The 27,775-nt window shown below is 35.7% G+C and overlaps 1 long non-coding RNA gene across 1 annotated transcript in view; it reads left to right on the top strand.

The window, feature by feature from the left end:
- LOC118184751 (uncharacterized) overlaps nt 1–23,821 on the top strand; it is a 33,147-nt gene extending 9,326 nt beyond the window's left edge. The window contains exon 3 of the long non-coding RNA XR_004757479.2: nt 23,714–23,821. This is a non-coding gene — a long non-coding RNA (uncharacterized LOC118184751). The remainder of the gene's footprint in view (nt 1–23,713) is intronic.
- The last annotated feature ends 3,954 nt before the right edge of the window (nt 23,822–27,775 follow it).

The raw sequence follows: 27,775 nt of genomic DNA, 5'->3' as shown, positions 1-27,775 counted from the left end.
CATTCGCCAAATTCTAGTGGTGACGAATTATCATCCACCACCCTTTAGTTCAGACGCCATTTGACAACCTATTGCCAACATTCAAATGCTAATAATTTATCTAAGATAGACGAAAAATATTCAGAAGAGAGCAAGACATTCCTTATTTCCGTTTTGAAAATATTTCTAGAAGCCAATATTTTATGCGCCATTGAGTTCTATTCTTTATAGAAATTTAAGTTCTACAGTTTATTCAAGCATTCGGGAGCTTATAATACACTGGTGTGCAAACATTAAGGACGAAGTCGAAAAATTAGCATATCAGCTGAACGAAGAGGCAGAGCGGACAGAAAGACCAATCAGGAGATTAAGTAAGGTGATGTACGGTAGCACATGCGCAGATATGAAGGTAGACGTAATGGGGGAGTGTCTGAGTAGTATAAAGCATGTTGTCGGTGTAAGATCAGTATTTCTGGCAAAGAGATTGCACGCCGTATAGCAGTTAAAATCACACCGAGTTGCTGCCTCAGCGAGAAATGGCGAATAAACAATCTGTTAGACGACATCTGGATGCTTTTACCCGAGGTCGAATCATTGGGAAGTTGGAGGAAGGCCGCAGTGTGACAAGTGTGGCTGCAGAGTTCGGAATTGCTCACAGCATCTTTTCACGACTTTGGAGACAATTTCAAACTACAGGAACAGCTATCCGGGGTTTAGTAGTGGCCGTCCACGAGGAACCACACCCGCAGATGACCGGTATATTGCCTTACAGGCCAGAAGAAACAGACGGCAGACAGCGGGAGAAATCGCGAGACACACGATACAGGCGACTGGACGACCGATATCGCGTTTTACCGTGGCCAGAAGACTGCACGGTGGTGGTCTGTTTGCACGACGCCCTGTACGGTGTGTACCTCTAACGCCTGCCCATCGGAGAAGGCGTTCTCTGTGGTGCCGGGAACACCTGAATTGGAGAGACAATGAATGTGGACGAGTACTCTTTACAGATGAGAGCAGATTCAGTCTGAGTAGCGATTCTCATCGCATACTCATCTGGAGAGAGCGGGGAAGCCGCAATCATCTCTCGAACATCATTGAAAGGGACAGGTATGGAGGTGGCGGTGTTCTCGTTTGGGGAGGCATCATGCTTGGTAGTCGTACAGATCTTCACATCTTTGACGCAGGTTCAGTCAACGGGACCCGTTATTGTAACGAGATTCTTCTTCCATATGTGCGTCTTTTTAGAGGCGCTATGGGTCCGCAGTTCCTTTTCATGGACGACAATGCACCATGTTATCGCACAGTAGCTGCCGAACAGCTCTTAGAGAGTGAGGATATTGAACGTATGGATTGGCCGGCACGATCTCCGGGTCTCAATCCCATCGAGCATGTATAGGATTTTCTAGGCAGACGCTTGGCAGCTCGTACCTTACCACCAGTAACGATTCCGGAGCTTCGATTGGCGCTGCAAGACGAATGGGCAGCAATGCCTCATCAACTCATTGACACCCTCATTCCTAGCATGGGCAGACGCTGTGAAACCTGCCTAGCAGTCAGGGGAGATCATATCCCCTATTAAAGACCGGATGTTTCTTGCTGGACACCCATCACAGGGATGTTTCAGCCTTCAGTCGCATTGCGCTCCATGCTACTTTTTCAATAAAGCTTCTTTTTATCCCTCTGATTTCTCTTTTAGTAAGTGTTGCTTACATTACTCATGTCCTTACGTATTGGGGATCTTACGGTATTAAATGTGTTGATTTGGAAAGCTTTTGTACAAAGTTATATTGAAAAAAACGTCTCGTCCTTAATTTTTGCACACCAGTGTAAATAGCGTCACATTTTATTCTGAGAAAGAGTTTTGCTAGTTTATCTAACAAATTGTTTCTTAGAGGTATATATATATATATATAAAATTAGAAACTATAGAAATATATATATATACATACATACATATATATGTATATGGCAGTGGGCGCATATATATATGTATATATATATGTGCTTACTGCTTTACTTTCTGTGGTAATACTTGATTACTCTTTTCACAGTCTGAATAATAAATCTTAAGTCTCGAAATTGAGCACTTTCATAAAACAGCGTTGAACGATTTCCATTTTCTCGGTCATGTTTCCGATTTTTCTTCATTGAAAAAATAACAAACTTTCCGAGATTTAATGCTACAACTATTTATTTTGTGTAGTTTCCAGTCTATATAGGAGTCTATACATCACCTTAAAGAAAGTCATTTCGTAAAGCGTCTGAAAATTAGCCGTCTGATGTACACACAAAAAAAAAAAAAGGTGCATTCATAAAACAAGGTTTTATTTATTATTTATGATTGTACGCTAATACATAATCCATAAACTGAAGTATAAAAGAGTTTTAAACACTCCTGACATTAACTAAAAATACTTTTAAATAGTGTTTGAAATTTATTAATTATGGATATTTTAATTAAAAACTAAAATTAAAACTGTGTAATTAAAATTAAAAACTTTAAATTTGTGATTCCTTTGATAATTCGTCACCATGCTCTTATCGTAAAAAATGTCAGCAGAAAAACTACGTCATTAAGTGGAATATTAAATTTATTTTTTAACACACTGAATCCTTTAATATATTAAAATTTACAAGAATGTATTTGAAACCGAGGAAAAAACATTTTACTAAAGAAGACAAAAATGAAAGATGGGAATTTAACTCTCCCGTTTAATCATGAAGATGACAAATGATACGACAGTTTCATTACAAATATCATGATAAGTCACCACTTTAGACTTAATTTATTTTACATGCTTTGGGATAATACGGGCCCGCCATAACGTAGACGCTTTAATAACTAAAAATAATGATAACTATTTTTTCATTCAAGAAAGCACTGAATTCTTTTACCTTATAAGATATTTCTACTGCTTTCTTCGCGTGCCTTCGTTGTATATCGGTCAGCACACTCGGGCATATCGAGAGGTCCGTGGATAGAGTCCCGACGAGGACCTTGATCATTTTTCAATAATCATAATATTTTCTATTTTATTAAATGGGGTATTTATTTCACTAAATTTTTATTTTCGTACATAAAAGGTTTGGAAACGAGTACTTCAAAGTTATTGTTCATTCTTAACTGAGAAAAAAGGGTAATGGAATGAAAAATGTTGAAGGAACCATGGACATATTTTTGTAAATTGTAAAGATAAGAGGATCCAAATTACTTTCGTCGCGCCTTTTTTCCCCTTTCCTCCTCCTTCCATTCTCGTTTCTTCTAAAACAGTTATCTTTGCTTTTGACCTTGCTTTCATGGGAGTGTATGTATTTGTCCTTGACGAAATTTTGGGTTTGGCGAAGAGGATACTCTCAGATGTCGCGAGGTTTTGGCGTACTCAAATTCCGTTTTGGCTTTCATTTGATATTGGGTGGGGCGAGTTTTGCTCGGACAGATACATAAGCAAAAAGCGTAATTTGCTTGTGAAAGTGGGGAGCGAAATTTTGGGATTTTGGCAACCAGGCCGTTTATTTCGTGCCGCAGAAAATTTTGAAAAACAAGGTACTTCTGTTTTGGGCTTTGTGCTGGTAGAAACTCATCTACAATGCTGGAACAGCGTTTTCCAAGCAGAAGCATTAGCCATAACATCGATATTGAATAATCTCTAGCTCCACCCTCTCATTTCATCACTATTTACTCAGACAGTATGTCCACTCTTCTGGCAGTCTTAAATCATAACTACGCCTCTCTACTCATTGTCAAGATACAACATCTTCTGCAAAGCAATGACCATAAGCACATACAACTAGTATGGGTCAGAGCATACGCAGGTCTGATAGGCAATGAAACAGCCGACAAACTTGCCAAAGAGGCAAGTATCAACATAAAATCAGAGGAAATCAATATTCCGGCACCTCCCTCTGACTTGAAGAAGGAGCTGCTTCAAAAAGCTAACATAAAATGGCAACAGCAATGGGACTTTAGTAATACCGGGAGACGTAAATACGATTTCTTCCCGAAAGTTAACCTTCAAAGATAGGACAATTCAACGAACTAAACTTTGAACCCTAGACTACATAAACATGCACAATACAAAGCAGCAACCTCATAAACATGTAATCCATTCAATACACTCTTTTTGTATTTTGTATTCTTATACTGTTATTCCGTTAGTATTTAAAATTATGGTTTTTAATTAATTTAATTGCTATGCGTACTTACCAATTCCCTATACCCTGTCAAATTATCTTTCTGTGTACAAGTGCCTTGAGCCTACGAATCTCATGTAACTATTGTCCTATTCCGCAAAATGCAATCTTTTAATAATATCCAATAAAAGGCCTGTGGCCCATGTGGTTTATGTAAAAAATGCTAGCGCGGCAGTGAACTCACTCACTTCGCCCTTAGCTGGAGCATAGGATGTTTGAATTTTAGTTTAGTGGATTTTGTTATTCGTTCTGTTATTTCAGTTGTGTTTAAAGTTATGGTATGTGTGAATAAAGATTATGTTTAAGGATAAGGAGTCATGTCAATTCAAGGATATACACCAAGCACATAACCACCACGCCACCATAAAATGGTGACCCGGCGTCAACGACCATAAAATGGCGATCCGGCTACTCGCATGAATCTTATACTGATTGTTCATTCAAGAGCTTGGTTCCAGATCTTTTGTGTTTTTTCCCTTCAGCCGTTGACATGGAGGAAACAGCAGCCGTCAAGATTCCAATTTACAATTGATTGACCCGGCATACTGGTTTGCTATGTGTGAAGCAACTTTTGCTTTAGCCGCACCCAAGCCTATTACATATTCGAATTTAATTATTTATTAAATTTAACTACTGCTATGCTCATTTGCCGCCGGAAATTGCCTCGTTAATTAGAGATATCATTTTCCGGGAACCTACAGATGCTTCTTACGAAGACCTCAAAGCTGCTATTACGGAACGCCGTGGTGCAAGCAGTATGAGTGAAATACGGAAATTACTCACCGGCGAGCAACTTGGAGATATAAAGCCATCAGAACTTCTACGAGTAATGACTAGGTGGGCTGAAAAATACAATGTGCCTGACTCTTTGTTACTGGTATTATTCATGCACCAGATGCCGCCAAATGTTCAGTCTATTCTAGCGTCGGTTGAGCCGCTCGATTCATCGAAAGCTGCCAGTATTGCAGATAGAATATTGCAGCACTGCAGATATAATTCATATATATGTATTTCTTTTTGTACGTACAATTTTAAAGTATATCTGTTATTTGAATGTGCATATTTTAAATTGGAAATTTACAGCCAGCCCTTTTTGTGTCGTGACTGTGTCACTGGGGGGGGGAATACTCTGTGGCAATCTGACGTTCGACTGCGTGCGCATCCAATCCACGTCATGTGGTTTATGTAAAAACTGCTAGCGCGGCAGTGAACTCACTCACTTCGCTCTTAGCTGGAGCATAGGATGTTTGAATTTTAGTTTAGTGGTTTTTGTTATTCGTTCTGTTATTTCAGTTGTATTTGAAGTTATGGTGTGTGTGAATAAAGGTTATGTAAGGGTAAGGAGTCAAATCAATTCAAGGATATACACCAAGCACATAACCACCATGCCACCGTAGGCCCAAAGCTTGGTACCGGTATTTCCATGGAGGGTGCAGTTCTTCAGTTAGTTAGTATATGGTGGCTGTAAATTGTTGTCGATGACATTGTCATGGTGTCATATGTACTTGTTACTGTAACAGTAACTGCAGTTACTTTTCAGAGGAAATCACTTTTTCTTGGTGTTACCAAGCAGGGAGCGTCCCTAGCGGGAAGTGGGTCTTCATTGGAAACGATGTATCAGGTAGCTAATAGTAGTTTTTTTATTGGCTCCTGTGTCGTAATAAGACAAAACATGTGATAACTTTGTAAAGATTGGATACACGTCGGCAAAGTTTCACAGTTCTGAAATGCTTCATGACTTTTTCTGATGAAGCAGAGTGCGGTGAATTCCGAAATCGAAGGAGAAATAGAGCATGGTCTATAACTGGTTAGCTGCCTGTCTACCTGTTGGATGCTGGCCTGACCATCGAGATTAATTCTAAACGTTAAGTAGCTCTTTGACGCCAATGGATGACTTTCTGGTATTGAGGTTATTCAAAGCTGGGATAAAGTGAGGTTCCTGCTACAATCTTGGAGGACTCTAATTTTTGGCTGAAAAACAAAAAAATGGGTAATTACATTTTTTCCTTTCCTTTTCTTTATTTTGTAGGAAAGACCCTCAAGGACTCTTTTATTAGCTCATATATGGTTATACATTTATTCGAAAACTGATTTTGTCTTTTTTGCTAAAACAAAAGTGTGAGAATAATAGTTAACTAACTAAAATGCGCGAGATAGTTTACACGCTCCTGGTTTACATTTTAAGCATGATTAATTTCTCTACTAATATTAATGTGTTCTGTATTTCGCACTTGTTATAAGTAGTATTTAGAAAAGAGTATGTAAAAAAAATAACTTGCATTCCATTTATTGACCTGAATAAATTTCTATGTAAGGCTAAGAATATCGTTACTAGATTATCCTTTTTTGCCTGCTTCGGCTGGGGTTTTGATCGCCTCTTTCTCCCGGGAGACTAAGATAATGTCTGTGTTTATCTAAAATACGAAAAGTTTATTTGCTTTAGGTTAATTAGTGATATGTTAAAACGCAATTCTTGCTTATTTCTGTAATTCTAGTTTATTTCTGTAAAAGGTAACGGTCGTATGGAAATTGTAAATTTATTTTTCTTTATGTGTAGGCTTAAGATGTTAAAAAAAATATTGTAAACAAGAATTTGTTGTCTATCAGACACTTAACACTCAATTAAGTGCCATTTATCCGGCGGGTTCTGGGTAACAAAAATTTAAACCTAACGCAATCCTAACTATTTGACGGCCTGTCTTAGAGGTATAACTAAGGTAGAATTTCTCTATCATTACGTCATTCTGTAGTGTCCGTAATCAAGCGTCATCACAAGGGATGTTTTTGAATTTGCGCTCTATCTTTTTCAGTGTAGAGTTAGCATTTTGATATGTATCAGTGCTTAAACATAAAGCGCAACGAGAGACTTATAAATAGTACTGAATTTGATATTTGCATATTTGCAATAATGTTTCCATGAATTCAACTTCGGCTCTGCCGATAAAGAATTTGCCTTTTTGCTCTTGCTGCTTCTCTTTTTTCCGGGGGGGGCGATAATAGTGAATGACACTGAGGTCGTGGTAGATCTTAAGTCATCATTTCAAGGCTCTCACTTTACGTTTATCTATGGCTAGTGTACTTGTTCAACATGAGATTTTGCTTACTGCAGTATACATTTTCTTTTTAAGAACATTCTCACAAATCGAACTTATATCATTAGTAACTATACCACGCGCTACATTGAGTTCTGCCATACTCAATGGTTCTTAAGTCACAAGTGATGACCTATTTACATGAGAAGCAATATAATCTCTAAATTTTCTGTAAGTGATTTTAAATTTATTTTTGATAGTATATTGCTGCTCTACTGCTAATGTGAGCACATTAAAGCAGTAGTTGCTTATCAACTTAATGTCACTTACCTTTCGATGTTTCATGATAAAGATTATTCTGTTTGTTGTCAAGATAATATGCGGTAGCCCATAACAATGAAGCCTGCCCTTCTTCTCTACTTTTCTAAGTCTGTGAAGCATTATAAAGGTAGAGGAATTAAACGCACTTTATCATCTGGTAAACACAAGAGTATACGTGCTACATTGCGGTTCCCTTCTTGATGTAAATTTTGTTTCGTACGTGAGGGATCGCTGCAGCCCAAATGTGTCTCCGAGGAATTTCGTGACGAAGAAATATACTTAGTCGTTATGATTACGTTGTTGTTTCCTCTATTCATTTGCATAACAACAGTAAATGTTTCTTTGTAAAGACTGCTGCCAAATTTCGGGTACACTGAAAGATAGTCATGCGATTAAATACAGAAAGTACGAGGCGTATTCGGAAACTAAGTACCGTTATGAAAAAAAAATAGTAAAACAATTTTTTCGAATCCAGTTTTATTTTTACATGAAAATACATGTCTTAAACTATTTTTCAACATAGTTTCCGCCAATGATCAAACACTTGTCATAGCGGGTGACCAGCTTTTGTATACCATCGTCAAAGAAACTTCCCGCCAGTTTTTTTCCTGTCATCGTCAGATCCAAAGCGCTTGCCACCAAGCTCGCGCTTCATGCGCAGGAACAAGTGATAGTCGGACGGCGGCAAGTTCGGGCTGTACGGCGGGTGATCGAACTGCTCCCAATGAAACTGTCGAATTAACGATTGAGTGACACCAGCAGTATGGGCTGAACATTGTCATGGAGCAACACAATTCCTTTACTGAGCATTCCTCTTCGTTTGTTTTAAATGGCACGCCTTAGTTTTGTTAAAGTCTCACAATATCGTGCCGCATTAATGGTTTCACCTCTGGGAAGAAATTCAGTAAGCAAAACGTCTTTCCTATCCTAGAAGACAGTGCACATGATTTTTTTGTGATGACATTGTTACTTTGAACTTTTGTTTTTTCGGAGAATGAGTGTGTCTCCACTCCATCGATTGTTGTTTCGATTCTGATGTGAAATGACACACCCAAGTTTCATCACCTGTCAGAATTTGGTTTACTCGTAAAATGTTTTCTCCCTCATCACTGTACCGCGTGAGAAATGTTGGGGCACTACCAAGTCCCTTTGTTTTGTGAACATCAGTGAACATTTTTGAACCCATCGGGAACACAGTTTCCGATAATTCAAGCGGTCAGACACAATTTCGAACAAAACAGTATGTGAAATTTGTGGAAATGCCTATGAAAGAGTTGTCATTGTGAAGCGTCTGTTCTCATGAATTGCTTCATCAACTTTCCTTACCAAATCATTGGTGACAACAGAAAGCCGGCGTGGACATTTGTTCGACATGCATTAAACATTCTTACCCACTTTCTCAACATTCCATCACTTATCGCGTATTCACCGTAAACTTCTGTCACTTGACGATAAATTTCGGCCGGTTTAACATTCCTCGCGTTCAAAAATTTAATCACGGCACGAATCTCACAGTCAGCGGGAGAACTGATTGTCTTAAACATTTTGAATGTGCACAGCAAACTGAAAACACAACATAGAGCAACCAAAATGGCGACAATTGAAAGTCAGTGAACAAGAAAGACTAGTGCGCATGCACGGGACGCCTACCACAGCGCTGCGACGGCGCTAGAATGAAACGGTACTTAGTTTCCGAATACGCTACGTAATTGCGTAAACCTTATGAAATTAATAAGCAATTGAATAAACCCTATGAAATAAAATGCTTTCTGTGATGAGCTTAATGCGCAACAATGAATGTAAAGCAATTCCTTCCTGTCATAGTCGGTGGTGACTAATGGATACATCGTACAACTTGCAATGAAAAATCCGCAATGCAGTGATGTTTTCTGCAGCTGTGTTTAGTGGATCTTGGGTTGTACATGGCCAACTGTTGCGGAACATCTGGTAACTTACGTGGCCAAATTATGTAATCTGCTTTTCCCACAGTTGGGACAACAAACAAAATTACTGACATACTTTGTGTTAGAATAGTAAATGTGATAAATGCGCCTAATCTTTATGCTTTGCTCAAGGTTTTCAGATGATAGCTTTCATTGCACCTAATGAACAGCTATCTTAGTCGACCTTGTGGCTTTAAAAGTCTCGAGTTTTCTGACATTTATTTCTGATGTTAGGTATATTTTAATTTACTCAGGAGAATGCTAACTATTGCTAGACGTTAATAGCAACAAATGTTCACATAGATTTTACGTAGGGGCTGGCCTCTTCATTATGATTTTCTGTTTGGTAAATATGACGTTCCCTTCTCCAGCCACTGGTTATTCTGCTGCTGGAGACAATTCAGGATAGTACGATAAAAGTTAATGGAGCAACAGCATTTCGCCAAATTATTTACAGGTTTCGTTCTGCTTACTATTATGCTAGAGCCAGACAAATCTCCAGGAGCCTCACCAACGCATACCATGCATCGAGCCAACACAAAACCACCCACATGAATGGACAGTGCAACTATCTAGTATCTGCACGCTGTTCTGCCCTTCCTCGAACCCGAAAACCAACTTTGATTATAGGAGTTTTATTTCAAAGCTTTCGCAATTTTTACATATCAGCCTCAGGTTTATTTAGAAGAACTTCGCTTTTTAAATTTGTGAATAGTTACAATGTGCAGCTTTTATATGAAACGCATCAAAATTATTTTCAGAATGATAACGATGGCCTCGCTACTACTGCTACTTAGTTTTTTTTTTTGTATTATGAATACTTTTTTATGCAATTTCAATTTTATAAGGAAAATATTACATTTAAATCATTGCATATTGGTTAGTATTATATTTTAAAAATAATGCAAAGAAAAATATTATATAGCAATATTTTTTTCCCGAACAGTAGGTATTATTTTGCCTTTTTCTCGACATTGGCAATTCCGAAAGTCGGATGTGGTGGCCGTTTTACTGTGGAGGCACACAATAGGCAGCCACCGTTACCTCCTATGAAGGGACGGGAAGTTACAACCATGTGTTCTCTGGGATTCGAACCCGAACCTTCGGAATCGTAGTCGACTTCCCTAACCACTGTATCATCTGGTCGGCTTATATAGCAATATGCATTCGTTAATGTAGAATTTTAGAGAAAATAATGAAAAATATTATAATTCATTTCTATGGACGACAAATTTTATTTTACACATAGAAAATAATTTTGCATGAATTTTGAAATTTTTTAGACTTACTGTGAAGAAGATTTATGTAGCCACGAGGAACTGATGCTGTATTGCATCAGTTCCTCATCATTGTAGCTCGCTCATCAATTTACATCAAAAGGCAGATGCCTACTGCTCAAATAATCTCTTATTCCACATAAGCAAAAGTCGACTGAGATTAGAATTCTTTTGAGATGATGAGTGGGGAAGGGGTCCTGTCCTTTGATGAACTGATAAATAAAAATGTTGAATAAAATGCATACCAAACACAACCATTTTATGAAAAAAGAAAACTCTGTGTCAATGCAGTTACTTCAGTCCTCTTGCCAGATGTAGATAAAGTATTGCTGGTTCATCCTTTTTGACTGGAAAGTGTGAGACTGGTAACTTAGTACTCAGTTCGTGAAGAGAAATTTCTCGCGCAGTGATGAATTATTCCACAAATTCATTTGCATATTGTCCAATATGTGGTTTTATGCAAGAAAGGAGACAATCAGTTTTACATGGCTTATTATAATTTTCAAGATTTCTTGCGCAGTATTAGAATTGAATATGTTGCTTTAAGGATTTTTGCAGCTGCTTAAATGTCGGAAGAAATGGTTATTTTAGAGAGATTGTTTGAGAAAGACCAAATATTTCACCGCAATTGATTTCGTTTAATATTCTGAGGTTTAGGACAACTCTTCTACATATAAATTTCATTTGATGACTGCAGAGTAACGGAGACGCCTCTAACTTGATTATCCGTTTTTGATCCATTTCAAAATATTTCATAACATTCTGAAGTTTTAATGTTAATGTGAAAATTTTAATATGGATTTCAGATGATCAATAAGTATTGCAGATTAATTAATGTTATATTTTTAAAGCAGTATAAATAAATGATTACATATTAATATACATTAATCAATGCGTTATTTTAGAAAAGATACGGAAAAACTCCTAATTCATTTTTACGAATGAAAATTCATATTTTTTCCATATCAAATAATTTCTAATTTGTTTTTGTTCATCTTCCCATTGATAGAGATTGATGATTTCTTCCTCTTGTCTTTGGAGGGTTCAATATTTTTTGCTTCTTCTGTTATATTAAGTCAAAGAGTTGGAATTTCTAATAAAACACGAATTGCAGCAGTAGATGCTGTACGAAAACTGTCTACTTTTGGAATACAAATGTGTTTACGCTTGAAGTTTTTTATTCTTAAAAGATCCAGATTGTTGTTCCGAAAGAATCTAATCTCTCGATTACAGTTTTACATAAGAATTTTTTAGATTCACATTTTAAATGCCATGCATAACATAATAATCTCTGAGAATACTTGACTATTTATTAGTCCAAAGTTCGTTAGCCCAGAAGGACTATTAATTTCGTTTTATCATTTTGCGTTGGGTTCACTGTAAATATCGGTTCACTATTCAAATTGTTGCCACCAAATATTAGAGTCCTGTTTTATACTTAAAGAAATTAAATAATGAAGAATTTGCATAAATGTACGTCTGTTTCTCGCATTATGATAAAACAACGGTACCTAGAGCCATCATATTTTGAATAATGTAATCTTCCACAGAATATGGGCATCTGAAAGCCCGAATTTGGAATATGAAATGTGTTTTATTATCCATTTCATATTTTGTAACACTTTAACGAATTTTTGATTAAGAAGCTCAACGATTTCAAGGCGAGTAATGGCAATACTGCACGGAAAAAAAAAACATTTCTGTCTCCTACGTGCGAGACTGTGTATCGGAAATTCTAAAGATATGCTCATGCGCCACTGCTTCTGAATTGAATTTTATGGTTTAAATGCGCAGAACATGATATTTAATAAATAAAGGTAACACACAAAACGTTAAAAAATGCCTCTTTGGGCGTAATGTAAAATCTGAAATCTTTCCGATTTTTTTTTTCAACATTGCTGCCTTCTTTTTAGTTGCGAAAACTGAGGAATTCTATTTGGCATTTTATCAAATGCGACGCCAAGAAATCTTTTCGAACATATGAATTCCTTTATCATTGATATTAATAGCAGACCTTCATGTCAGTTTTATATGACTAGAGACGACTCAGAGAACTGAAGATGAGCTCCTAACACGTGTTTACAGCATTAAGAATTTGAGCGCGATAGCTGCTTTTGTTGCGCCAGTATTTGCCTTTCTTACTTGGGGGCAGTAAATCCCTTGTTTACCGATAGCAATGCGGATGGTACTCACAAAAGTAGTAAGCGAGTAAGGAGTAAGCCTTTCAGTGGCGTTTAGTATACGACAGCGGTCTAAACTCGTTGTATAAGGTCCAAATTTCTGATATAAAAGCAGCTGACAGGCCGGAATCTGTATAACAAACTGAAAAGCCTATATTTCAATAAAATATTTTTATTTAAAGTACTTTATTAAATATTATTTCAAACATAAATAAACAGTATTGATAACAATAACGCAAAAGAAACATTCAGATGTATGTTTATTTACTAACGGAAATCTGCCCACCAGCGGACGAGCGGTAAAATCGCTCGAAACCGGTAGTTCCGACCTGGCGTGGGGCCAGTCGGCTGGAAACTGACAGTACGTGTGCTCATGCAATACGATCGCAAGGCTGCCAGCTACAAATTTATACTTAAGCTTTAATATATTACTTTATTATTGTGAATTAATTTTATTAGATAAATTATTTCACCATGCATGAATTTAAGATACACTTATCAGGGTCAATGTTCCTTCTAACCTTCTTCGGGAACATACAAGGACCTGACTCGGAACAGAGAGCTTACTAAAGCTATGTTCACTAATTGTGGTAAGTAGACAGGATACAGACGAAGGGTATACAGAACCCTTTATTTTTGTCTATATACAATAACTTCCGTACTTCGGAATACACTGACCCGCTACTTGGGGTCTAACGTAAAAGTATAAAAATAAAACTAAACTCTAATTTAACTTTAGAATAATAAACGTGGAAGATTGGCCTTATAATAACAGGAAGCGTATGTAGTACAGAGACTGTGAACACTACAATACGTTTAAATTTATCAAGAGGATTAAAACCTCTGGCCTGGAAGGCAAACAGCAACTGCGTAACTTCTAAGGTAAGCGGCCTGCTTTGACTCACTGCTTCCTCTCTCTCGCTTGGCAAAAAGCCACAACTTAAATACTTGGCGTTCGCCAGACAACTTTGCATAAAAACCTTCACGCTTATAATTCTGGCCGGAAGTAGAAAATAAGAAGTGATAGTAAAGATTTAAAATAAAATAAACGTTAGTAAAACTTAAGATCCTTACACACTGAAATATTATAAAATAGACAAATGTAGCACAAATTAATGATGGAGTAGTAGACAATTCCCGAATTCGCATACACATAAATTTCAGTAGCACATGCTTGTAATCTGCACAAATCTGCAAAGCATCGCACGATCTGGTAACACTGCCTTCCACACAAAAAAGTAATTCTAAAGTAAAAATACGCATTCCACTTAACTCAATTTAAGGTTAGCATTCTTGATTTATGTCCGGGGCAGGGTTAGAAATGTGATTGGAAAGAAATGTATTTGTGTCATTCAAAGAGCAGTAGTCTTCGAATAACATTATAATTTTGTCATAGTTTAAATAACAAAAGGGTTTTTGAAGGCAAGACGTAGGAAAAATATTAACAAAAATGCTTTCATAGTAATCTTTTAAGTCTCAGACACTAACGCAGATAAAAGCAGCATGTCCTTTAGAGGGTTAATAAATAAAACGTGAAAGCACGTTTGCTGATTTTCAGACACATGACTACGGAGTCTGAAAAGTTCATCTATAATGCACACTCACTTTTTTGCTTATTTTTGATGCCGTGAATGAAGCTTGAATGACGTTATGTTCAAAATAACAAAGCAAAGCATACTTTTGTGATGCTTGATTCTTTTATTATTATTTCTTATAAATTTTTCTTAAATATAATATGTAACTAAATTAATTTAATTCATTTACTTCAAAATATTGCTCTTTAAACTCTGACCCTTTAAATAAATACTGTTGTTTTACTAATGAGAGCATTATTTGATTTATTCGAATGGAGAAGAGATCTAGTACACTTAAAATTTTTTAAAATGTAGCTTTAACTGTCTTGCTAAAGTTCCAGACTATCGCATTTTAATAGAAAACTCAAGTATCTTATAGTATAATAAATGATTATTCTAGAGCATTTAACAAAATACCACAGATACCAGAAATCACTTTGGGTGGAATGGAGTTAATGGTATCTGAAGTAAAATCCAAACTAGGGCTCATTTTTAATTTCGGATTAAATTTTCAGGATTTTACCATATGAATTTATTCATTTCTAAATTTATTTAATTATCTTAATTGTGAACATGGATCACGATGTAATGCTTTTTCTCGTTGTACCTATAAGGGTCACAGAATATAAGCCACCATCTTCCGTAACATAAATTACTTTTTACAAAGCTTGAGATAAAGCATCTAGCTTCGCTTAAGAACAAACAAAATGATCATTAAAGGAAGAAACAAAATATTAAATAAACAAACAACAAAATTATAAAACTCCATCTTCATTTTAATCCAGCACTCGCAAATGTTGGATCAGCTGTATTAAGGAAAATATTAACTTAGCAAATTTTTTAATTTTATTCTGAACAAATGTTGTCTACTAGAAGTAGACTCTTGATTGCTTAAACATTTTATTAACTCGACCTCTGATACCAATATATCTGTAAGTGGTTTCATGGTATTCATATCTGTGATGATGAGACAGTATTTAGTAGAAAGTGTTTAATAAATATCTCTTTCTTCAAAATGATAGCATTCTCGAATTTTCGATAATAAACTCTGAACGTGTTTTTTTATGACTGCTCTTTTGCAGTCCCTTTCACTGAATTCTTAACCATTTATAGTAAGTTTGATTGAAAAACGAAATCACGGTGTGTTACAAAAGCAGTGATGATTCTCTTTCTAAGATCGAATCTTAATTACCAAAATTAAAGCAGCATTATAGATCCGAAACTGAGATTATCTAGATGAAGGGTTCTATACTTTAAATAGACACAAAGCTTTTAAATAAAAGAACCAGTATTTATATCTTTCATACTTATTTTATGTATATAGGGTGGTCATAAAATACAATCCTGGGCCAAACCATACAAAGAAAACCATCCTTCGGAATTAAAAGAAAAAGAACAAAATTTGTAAACAAATTGAAGTTTCTTCGCATTAAAATAAGTCGAACACTCAACTCACATTCAAGATGTTACGAGAATATTAAAAACTTCAAATATAGCCATCTCCATAATTTGGACTTAAATTCTCTTATCCAGAAGCTACTGTTCAGGACTATGATAGCATAGAAAAAATTGTTAATTATGGAGCTGCAGTGAACATGGCATACAATGAACATTCCAATGACAGAGAAGATGCAAGAGCGCAGTGCGATTTAACTACAATTTCTCTTTAACAGAAAATAATGTATCCGGACTTGTTCTAACGCTGCAATATGCATACTCTTCAGAGTACAACTTTTATACCATGTATTGGGAATAGAAGTGTTTAAAACATTACAGCTTAGGAATTGAGCATTCTTATAGGCATAAAAAACGATCAATATAACTTTGAATTCCCAACTTTCTCCTATTTTCGACAATCTGCAAACTCACATAAATCAGAATTTTCTTTAAATAGCCTATAAATATCAGTACATACTCAATAAAATTTACAAATGGATAAAAAAAAAAAAAAAAAAAGAAAAAAAGAAAAGAAAAGAAAAAAAGAAAGGGGAGGAGAAAAAGGAACCAGATTGTATTTTTCATAAAACCGAAATTTAAAAAATACTTTGGGAAGGACTCCTGTGCCCAGAAAATATAGTTTTTCAAGCAGGAATTTTAGCATTTGAAAGGGCAAAAGACGATTAATAATAGATACAGTCAACTCACATTTCAACAAAATTCTCTTTTTCCGCTAGTAGTGTAATATAGTCGGATTTTAGGTCCAACAATATTGACAGATTGATTCGAAACTGAACAAATATTAAATTAAATTAATCTAGCACGAAAAGTACCAAATGGTAATGGTGGCTTTTCGATACATATGGATAATCAGGCATTTAGCAGAAACAAAATCTAAAGTAAGCATAAAAATAAGTGCTAGCCAATTTAAGTTTTGTCACCGTAATTACAAAGTAGTTGCTTTGTGTTTTAGCTTCCGGGACCGTGCTCATGGAAACGATCGAGTAAATGATAAACACAAGAAAAAATAACGCAGATTAACCATTAATAAGCAAATTTATTAAAGCTCATGACTATTATTGTTAAGTAATAATTTATTTCACAGTTTTATAATTATTTCCGAATTATTTTTCAACTTATAAATTCAATTTCTAATTACTAATCAATCATTTTTCTGCTTACAAATTTAATTCCTAATTATTACTGAATTATTTCCTACTTATAATTTCAATTTCTGGTTAACAAAAATTAAGTTAAACAGTGAATAAATTCCTAATTGAGAGAAACACTTTTTTCATATGTTATAAGATAGGGAAAAACAGTTAAACTAATTCTGCTGTTCAGTAAAGTTCAAGATTTTCTGGAATATTTCAAATCACAATTCATTTGATCGCTAGTAACATGCTACTAGGATATTTTCTTAATTTTCTTTTTGTTACGCAAGAATTAAAAAAAAACACAAGTTTTCTGACTGCAGGCAATTTTGAAGGGAAACTGAGCTCCTGCATTGCAACTGGAAACGTTGATCGTGATAAAGGCAAATTACTGGAACCGAAAGTTCACCTGAAAGTCATGCACGGCAGCAAAGCTCCTGGCCGAAATACTTGATGACCTGTCCATTCAACACGAGGATTCCGTTCACAACACCTGGTACACGCCAAGCCGGAAGAAAAATGTGGATGCTAATTCTCACTGTAAAATATAATTATATTTTATCAAACGGCTGCAGGGAAATCACATATCCAGGATTTACAGTCGAGCCATATATTATTTTACAGGATGAGACAGATCTTACATCAGAGTCCTGGAGCAACCTTTTCCTTCTCACGAAGTCAAGCATGACCAAGCATAAAAATAAGTGCTAGCCAATTTAAGTTTTGTCACACACGACAATAGTCGGCAATAATCTAGAAAGTTGGAAAAATAGGCGACGCAGATATTTGATTTAACAATCTTTCACCAACTCTCCAGAACGAAACTGACATTTCTTTTAGGTAATTAACTTGTGGGGTTTATATTTATTTTAACTAACATTTATTTTAAGTTTAAACTATCTATCCTGTCAAGCCTTACTTTCCCCTGGAACTGCCAATGCCAGAGTATGTAAATTTTAGTAGAACGCGCAAGGATTCAAATTATCAGCGAAAGTATTCTGAGTTAAATAGAAAGGAAACGAGTTCGAGATGTGCTGTTCTTACTTCACGAGCGCGGAGGTAGTTAGCCAGAAATTGAAGAACCCCGCGTTTCGGCCTGTGTGCTTGCCTCGGAGAATTGTTAATCGTTCAACGTGATATTCAAAGTTTGCTGAATTAGCAGCGGTATTGTAAAACGCGGTGAGGTTAGTTACGTTTAGAGAGCCTCGTAGTTAGAGTCTTGTTATTATTTTCTTTTCAGGTTCTTATTTTTATTTTACCGCCGGGTCGGCGTAGTTTGTGAGCGTCAAGAGCACGTAATTGTAATTTCTTAAGTTGAATAAAAAGGGACTTAAAGCCTTAGAAAGACTCTGTCTATTTTCCAGTTTCAACAGTCACCTCTTGGTTGCGTGCAGGGTGGAGGCGCGCAAATACAAACTGAAGACCCTTTCGGCCGATGGCATAGAAGGCTTTCCCATGTCGACTCCGCTAGTGCAACAAGGCAAGAAAAACAAATCAACCTTAGTGGACGAACTCTCAAAGAAAAGTCAAGTGTGCAGTTCCTAACTCTTTTCAAAATCATTCAAAATTCTCGACACCATAATTTTCAAGTATCCTCCCTTTAAGAACTAATCTTCCACCCTTTCGCCAAATTACAAAAAACAGCCTATCTGCGCAAGCGCAGACAGTCAAGAACCGGAACCAGACTGGATCCCCTCTTTCGCCAAACAAGTCGTAAGATAAACATTAAACCTCGAACCCTCGTCACGTACTCTTGTCACCTCCTCGCCGAAGAACGTCTATGTAAAGAGGGAAAGGTTCCTTAGACGTAATGTAAACCAGTTGCTATTACGCCGCTGGAAATCGGAGGGAAGAATCGCGAAGGGATTTAGCGATGGAACGCGACGGAAGAGAATTTCCCCCACCGCGACGTATACAGGAAATTGAGGAACGCGTGTTAAGAAGAAACGCTCTTCGACAAAACGTTTCTTTTTTGATTTTTAGCGATAATTTAAAATCGGATTTCCTTTTTTTTTTTTTTTTTTTTTTCAAAATTACTAATCTATTAATTAATTTACTTGCGTGAGAAAAAAATCTTCTTTTCCTTTAAAGTTTAAAGAAATTTTAAACAATATTCGTTTTATGAACTCTTGATAAATGTTACCTTCGAGCTTTGGCGACAAATATTTTGCGCATTTTGATGTTTCTCTTTACGTTGGGACGGAGCCACTCCTTTTGGGGAGAAGTTTCACTTCTTAACCAAACATATTCTTTGTCCTAGCAATCGAGACCAAGGAATTCTTTCTCGAATGTTCGATTCGAGCTTCAAACCTTTAAAAGAGAATGACAAAGCAGAATTACTGTCTTTTCCTGAATTTTTCACAAAAATTGGAAACTTTTTCGTTTAAATTAAATAAAAAGAAAAACACCATTGAAGCATTCGTTATTCCCAAAACGCAAAATTTAGATAACAAAAGATTAATACCTTAAATTAATAATCCAAGGAATTAAATTAAGCTCTGATTTTTCTTAAATAAAAAATGTAATTAACTGAAAATTTTCTCAATATCATCAACACAACATCAGCGAACTTCAAACGCCTTTCTCCAATAGCATAAATTTCTCATCGCTTCCAAAACACAGCCAAATCAAAATTTCGCTTTCTAGGAATTTATTTTAACTAACAAGTTCAAGATTAATTTTAAACTTTCCTATAAGTCTTCATTCCCCTAATTGTGAATGCCAGAATATTTAAATTTCTGAGCCGGCGTGAAGGAATGTAAATTCCGCTTGGAGGAAAAAATTAAATACCGGGTTCCAGAAGGAAAGTTAGAGAGAGTTATGCTATTACCGTCACCTCTGTAGCATGAGCGTCTACTCCCGGAGTTATTGCTGGTTTACCTGGCATAACAGCATTTTACTGAGCCCTGTAGCTGAATATCTGAGCCCTGTAGCTAAATTTCTAATACTTGTGAACATCTTCGAATTTTTAGTTTAGTTCTGTGATTTCAGTTACCGCTCAAGAGAGGCGTGGTGTGTTTAGCGTCCAGTTGACGAATTGTAAATTTGAATGAGTTTAATAAAGGGTTTTTTTAACCCTTCTCCTGTGTAGTTCCTACAATCACTTGCTACACGTATAGTTGGCACTTAGAAGATAAGCATGTGGACCCTACAACATGACTGCAACGTACAATGCACATCCAGGGCACGTGCAAGATATTGGGGCACATACTGGGAACTAAGGAAACGAAGGTGCTGACGTCCTTGCCAAAGATGCAGCTACTAATCCTTATTCAAAGTTATGAACTTAAAATGGCCAGAGTCATAACTAAAAAAAATTTCATACAAGAAAATGTCAGAAGGAATGGAATTCTGTTCCCCAAGGCAGGACAACATACTAACTAATCAACTTAATAAACAGAAAACTATGTCTCGGCAAACCCCTTTAAATCAATTTATATGCGTTCCCCACATTTCTGCGCTAAAAATAATCCCTTCTCCACTTATTACTAGAACAGTATGTCTTTCTGAGACAAATATGTTTTCAGCAAAAGCGGACTACCTCATACCCATTACGTCATACCCCAAAAGCGAACTCTTACCATAACGGTTAACTCTTTGAAGACAAAACCGGGCCAGACGGGCTTTTAATCAGACGGCCACAATCGCCCCAAAACTCGAAATTCCGATGCTGTTCTCTTCCCTCCCCTTAGGTATGCAGTAGCTGGTGAAATTTCCACAAATGCATTGTAATAGTTTATTGCAAACAGCTTGCCCTGAAGAATTTATTTTTCGTTTCTTACCTTTATCTGTTAAAAATAGAAAGGATTTCCTTTGAAATCTTCACTCTTCTTTGCGTGCTAATGGATGGAGTAGAGAGAAAACTCTCGAAAACCATTTCAAGCGGTTCGGTAGTTTAACAAACAAGTTAGCGAAGGCTTTGGTTTTCAAAGAATTAACATAAGCAAATCCTTAGCGTTAGACCAACTACACACGACTCTTCTATCGAAACTATAAGTAACCCAACATTTGATTACAAAATCAACAATATTGTTCAATGTATTTCGAGCAAAAGCAAGATATTCCTGAGCAATAGTTGTTATGAAAAATTTATATTGTATTTTTCCGCTGCTTCCAGCATGCTTTCGTTGTGTAACGGTAGCGCGTATTTGAGAGGTCCAGGTTCGATTCCGCCGAAGGCATTGCACATTTCTCATGTCTTCTGCTTAAAAAAAATTAACCTAGGAATGGCTCCCGAAATAAAAGGTGGTAAATAATAATTTGCATTACCAAGATTTGACTATTGGGTCCCCTAATCCCCAGTCGTTCTGAAAAGGGTAGTACGTAAGGTTTCATTCAAACTCTTTCTGTGCTTGTATTTTCTCCTTCTTTAGATCATGCGTTCATAGTGTAACGGTAGCACACTTGGCACGCATTAAAGAGGTCCACATCCGAGGCCCGGCGAGGGCATTGCACATTTTTCATGTTCCTTGCTTCATAAAAACCTAGCCTTTTTAGAATGCATATGTTTCCAAATACTCAACGGCTGAAATATTTTTTTAAGTTAGCACGGAGCTTCTGTAGATGAAATTCGAACCTCGGGGTGATACTTGTATTCCCATATGGTAATGTACTTGTGTCTCGTATGGTAATTTCTATCCTCTCCTGTTACAGAATGCATCGAAGATTTATCCGATGAGGCCATACGCAGTTGTGAGAATTTCAGGAAGAATACATCTCCACCTTTCCAGAAGCTGTATTATATCACCGAATCACAAGGCGAAATGTTCGGTGTTACGAAAGAGTGCGCGAATGTTATGAGCTACACAGGACTGGAAATAGGCAGTATACCATAACTTTATCAATGGTTTTACAGATGTATTTTCACCTCACTTCGTGTGCAGCTCTATCCCACGTTTGATGGACAACACCCTGAAGGACGAATTTGAGGGACTGTAATCTCTTACATATCTTATTTAAATCTCAAGGATTCGACTTGCTAGTATTATAAGTGTCCTCTTCCACACAAACACTTACAAAGATAAAAGCGTCCCGCAAATTCGAGCCAAGGTCTAATGATATTGCAGCTGGCTTTACTAAACACTATACGGATCAGGCGGGGGCAATATTTGCAGAAGAGGTTTAAACACGTAGGATGTCAGCGGGTGAAAGGTACCCTCAGGCCAAGGAAGGCCACTCAGTGCACGGACTGTGCTATTCTACACAATCACACAAGCGCTTACACTTTCACCACTCAGCAGAAAATATCGGCTTCTTAGGATATTTTTCTGACTCATTGATGTATTGCATGAGAGCTGACGGAGGACGGACCTATTGACGGCTTCTCTTATTTTGTGAACCATTAAATTTAAGTTGGCTCATTGTTAAGGGTATTTGCTGCAATGTACATTTGAGAGCTTGTGTGAGGCAGAATATGCCAGACTGAACTAGTATTTTTTCTAATAACAGATTGTGAACAGTTACAGTGTAACCCAGTCCATTAATCTATACAAGGTCAGATGTGGTGGTCTCTTTATTGTGGAGGAACCTAATAGGGGGTCACGATGGCCTTCTATGAAGGGACGGACAGTTAAAACCATGCCTTCTCCGGGATTTGAACCCAGGCCCTTCGGTATCGGAGTCAGGCTGCCCTAAACACTATACCGTCTGGGTGTCACTGAACTAGTATTAAGATACTGGAAAGTTACGTCGACGGAATTCTGTAGCCTTTTCTTGTATTCATGCTGCCCTGTCTGTCGGACTGTTTCCTTAGGACGGCTGTTTCTTGAGGTTATAAAATTTTCTAACGCAGCAGCTGTCGCTACGGTTTTCTGCGCTATAAAACAATTCTTTTGTGACCGTCTTTATTGCCTCCTCTTTTTCCTATTGAACACCTTCGGACATGACCAGGCTGATTCCATTCTTTAATAAACGTGTCTGATGTGGTTGCACACTTACACTGAATCTGGTGAGCCAATCCTCCAAAAAATCTTAGACAACTGCATGCGCCCATGACATACCGCATTTTTATGTGCATCGATGCTCGAGCAAACCTTATCCCATTATTAATCTCTACATGTAATAAAAGAAAAAGCATGCGTGTCTTCCGTTCGTAACAGACCCAGGGCTACAAAATGTGGTATATAGGTGCATCTAGACAAGAGCCAGTGCACCTCGAAGCGAGATTTTCAAAGTTCGAATCAGATTTTTTTAAATTTTATCTTTTCGATTTTATCGCATCATTTTGAATAGTTTCATTATTTTAGAAATGTGGTTTGGGCAACAGTTTTTCATTCAATTGTATTTTTGGCTGCTGACTTTTGAAAATCAGCACTTTTGGCACTTAGAAATAGAAATAGAGGGTGATAATTCTGTGCATTTTTTAAATTTAATGTTTCTCTTGAATACTGGACGTTTGTTGAGAGAAGGCAATGATAATTTGGTCAATTCATTTATTAGGATAGTTAATATTTGTATTAAGGGATATTGCTTATTTCATTGTCATTTTGTTATATATATAATATATATATATATATATATATATATATATATATATTTTAAATTTGTAGGGTATTTTTTGATGAAGTTGTTCTGCAGACTAAAATTCTACTCAGTTTTTAAATTTAACGTTTGGTGTCCCTTTCAGGCATTTTCCCGGTACATCTGAAAGCCAGAAGAAGGCTGGCAGAGTAGCTGCTAGTCTGTAATATTTCCAGGTCATTTTTGTGCAAATAAATAATGTTATTGACTCTTTTGTTGTGTGTTTCTCTTGTTGTCTTTTTGTCATTGTTCTTGATAAGTTTTGTCATAATTCCATACGCTTTCTAGGTACATGGTTTTTTTTAATTTTATTGACTGTTTAAATAATTAAAAAATCTCCTTTAGTTATAAAATAATTTAATGAATAACTGCATATCGTTTACAATTACGTCTAATGTTTCTTTTGTTCTAATGCTAATGAAATGTTCTATATATTCACTAAGAATTTGTAAAAAATTTGGAAAACCGAATTTGCGATCCATTTCTCTGGGATCCAACTCGGATCAAATTAATAATCTTCAGCCATCGTGACTACTGGGCTGCTAGTGACGAACGAAAGTAATGTAAAGTTCACTACGGAAATGCTGGATGATTATGTCCTTAAATGCATAAAATCTCTCTCGCTCGCTCTCTCTTTCTCTCTCTCTATAGATATATATATACCGACTTTCAAAAATAAGAAAATGTTTCTATCTAGTCAATTAGCTCCAGAAAAAATGGAGATAATTGAATGAATTTTTTTGGTTGATATAATATTGAAACAAAATTATATATAGCATTCAAGGTACACACGCATTATCATACATAAGGTTCATCGACGCTGGCAATTTCAAAAGGGAGGTTGCAAGATCGAACGAAAGACACGCTAATAGAGGGTATAATCTTTACACATTTCTTGTATAGATGAGAGACCATATATATCCGTTTGGTTTCTTAATGAAACGTCCAGACCATTAGAACTGTCTCCAGTACAGTGGAGATGCTCACTCAATTAAGGTATCCGATCTCGTACAAAAGACGATTTTCGGTCAAAATTTCGATTTTTACTTTATTACATTATCTTAAAGAATGCATTTTTACCTATCAAATGCAAGTTTTTACTTGTTGATAGGTTAATTAGAACTGAAACAGTTGAGGAAACCAAACTTAACTCTACAACATAAAGGAAATGATAACAGTCAAATGATGAATTTTCGTCTACTTATATTTACTCCATACATAAAAATGATTAGCACACAATAATTGTATGTCTTCGAGTGTTTAATTATATGCCTTCGAGTATTCTGTTAGCCAACTGGTACTTGAAAAGAATCAAAAGGCTATACTGATAAAACTAATACTTGAATCTTCGACATAATTATCCCTAAAAAAGAAATGAAAATCCGGCTTTCACGAAGAAAAAAATTACAATATCTGATAAACATAAAAATGATTAGAAATTAATCTCCTTTGTTAATACAGTTTGAGTGGTAGGAAAATTTTTAAAAATAATAATGCTTTAATGAGATTAACGGAAAACTCATTTATATCGAGACTTTAATATAGTATATTTTTGAAAAATAAATTAGTACCTTTGAAAAAAGCAATAATACTTCTTCCAAAATATCAGACAAAAGTAAAATTAATAGAAAAAATAAAACTTGGTACGTTTAGGTAGATAATTTAAATTCATAAGATAAATTAAAATTGAAAGACAAAAAAGGCTGTAATTAAAAAAATCTAATAAAGGGTTTAGACAGAAATTCGAAACTTTCCTTGAAAAGAAATTAATGACAGGATTTATTTCTAAGACTCAAACTTACGAAACTTTTCTTTCATGTAATATAATATTTTTGTCTTGATTTTCTCATTTCATTTGATCATTTATCTGCAATCGTCGGTAGAAACTTTTATCATTATATAACTATTTCTTTTAACTTATTCTAAAACAACTGTGCTTTCTGATTAGGTAGTGGAAACCATTCAACGGCTACTGCATAGAAAAAAGATGCCGTCTCTGAGAATTCATAATTAAAATTTTGTTACGTAACAAAAAATGCTAATTGAGCTCACTCGTTTCATTGCCTAAAAATCGGAATACGACCACAATACTTCCCAGCCAGTGAAAAATGTAAACGAAGGTTCAAACAATTACTTTGCACCATCCTCATGATGCTAAATTCGAGAAACCATTCAAGAGACATTTAATTGATGGAAATCATTTGGATTATTCCTAATTCCACCAGGAGCATTTTCAGGTAAATTACCTTCGATGACGGTTTAGTTGTGAACTCTTTGAATGCACATTTCTGGCAAGCGAATATACCAGAAAACCAATAAACGGAATTCAGAAACTGCAGTCGTTATAAAATGTCTTCTCAGCAGACGGATTCTTCCTGTAAATATATATATATATATATATGAAACTGGAACCCCTGCAATCTGGAGTAAAACACGTTATTAGTACTCTTCAAAACGTTTTAAGAGGAAATTCTCAAATTGCAGAAATTCTTCTTGAAAATGTCCTGTACTAAACAATTGCAATAAATGAATGAATCTGCTGCAAGTCTAGCAAAACTGTACTTATTTCTGTCCATGAGTGAAGAAGAGAAATGTATTTTCTATTTCTTTCCTCTAGCACGCATATAAATACACTGATGTTGAGACGATGGTACTGTGTAGGATGCGGAAATTTTAAGTACACATCCACATTCTTCAAACCACACTATCATCTTGATACACGGTGTATATTTTTAGGATAAAGAGCTGAAAATAGTGGGTGCGCTTGGTCTTTCAAAATCCATCAGTAATACTTGACAGCTATGTAAACTTTAAACGCGTTTTCAGATGGATTTCATCTATCAAAAAGCTCACCCGTGCACTGCTGTGCTTTGTTCAGGCTGCAAGACAGTCTGGAATATTCCGTATTCCTCAGGTAAAAGTTTCAGAAATGAAAAAGTCAGTAGGATGTTACTTTGCACTGCGCAATACCACTCTGACTTGTGTACTGTTCACGTTTTATGCGCTAACATCATTGAAATCAGCGTTTGGAATGGATGTTCGTTAGCAGTTCCAAACTAAATAATAAACCTAAAGATATTTTACATAAATAGTAGAATTAATTGAAATGTTGTGCTTCATTGCAATTTAAGTGAGAGCTGCTTTAGGTTTTTAAACGCAATTTTTTAACACGGTGTAGAGACATTAGGTTAACTGGAAAAGCCGGAGAGATGAAAAATGAGCAAATCGCCTTCACCAGAATAATGAAATGCACTGAAATGCTTATAAAGCGCCTGCAAACAATTATGAGTGTATATTGCCTTTTGTAGATTTTTCAAAATATGTGACAGCGTTAAACTGAACAAAGCGAAAAAAACCTCATTTCAAAAATATATTGAAAAATATTTTCTTTGCGAAAAATACGTATGGATGTAACGTTTTAATACTTAAAAGTAGCTTCCTCAAATGTAAGTATTGTTCGCTGTAAACTACCATTTTAAGTGTAGAGTTGTAAATAATGTTAACATAGACAGCAATAGGAAAACAAATGCAAAACATCATATGAGTTCGTTCTCGGTTGTAGTGCCGCTACTACTTAGTATTATTACGAAATTTGTTTCCACAGAGAAGAATGTGCAAATTTGATGACACAGAATTTATGAGAATTCTTTGTATAAATTTGAAACAGACCGAAATAAAAAGAAATATATTAAGCTGGAGGATATTTTTCATTTATGTGTGCTTTCTTTTATAGAATATAATATATCATTTCATTTAAATTTGCCTTTAATAAAAGACGAAATCATATGGTTTTCAACTATCGCTCACTAAATTTACTAATATATAATCATAACTTAATTGAAGAAACATTTTAGCCAATCCTAAGCGTTAAAAATTTCAAAATATATAATTAAATATATGTTGATCAAGAATTTCGGATGACGTTTTAAATACTAATTTAAAAATAAATATGTTAATTTCAAGAAAATGAATTTCGAATGGTCTTGAGAAATTTAAATAATACTCTTGTATATTTCTATATATAAGAAAGAAAGCAAAATTATCATCTACATAATATGAAGCTACAATCTTTCGCATATAAATTAACAAATTTAAATAGGTTATTTGTTTCAGACTGCAATAGAACATTAATAAAAGTACTGCAAAAATGCGCATACTAGTTGCTCTT

This window comes from Stegodyphus dumicola, chromosome 2, assembly GCF_044657685.1.
Source record: "Stegodyphus dumicola isolate Sdum_Otavi_A_Nest chromosome 2, ASM4465768v1".
NCBI lineage: Eukaryota > Metazoa > Arthropoda > Arachnida > Araneae > Eresidae > Stegodyphus > Stegodyphus dumicola.
The sequence above is the reverse complement of the archived record's forward strand: the minus strand, read 5'-3'. Positions and strand labels throughout refer to the sequence as shown.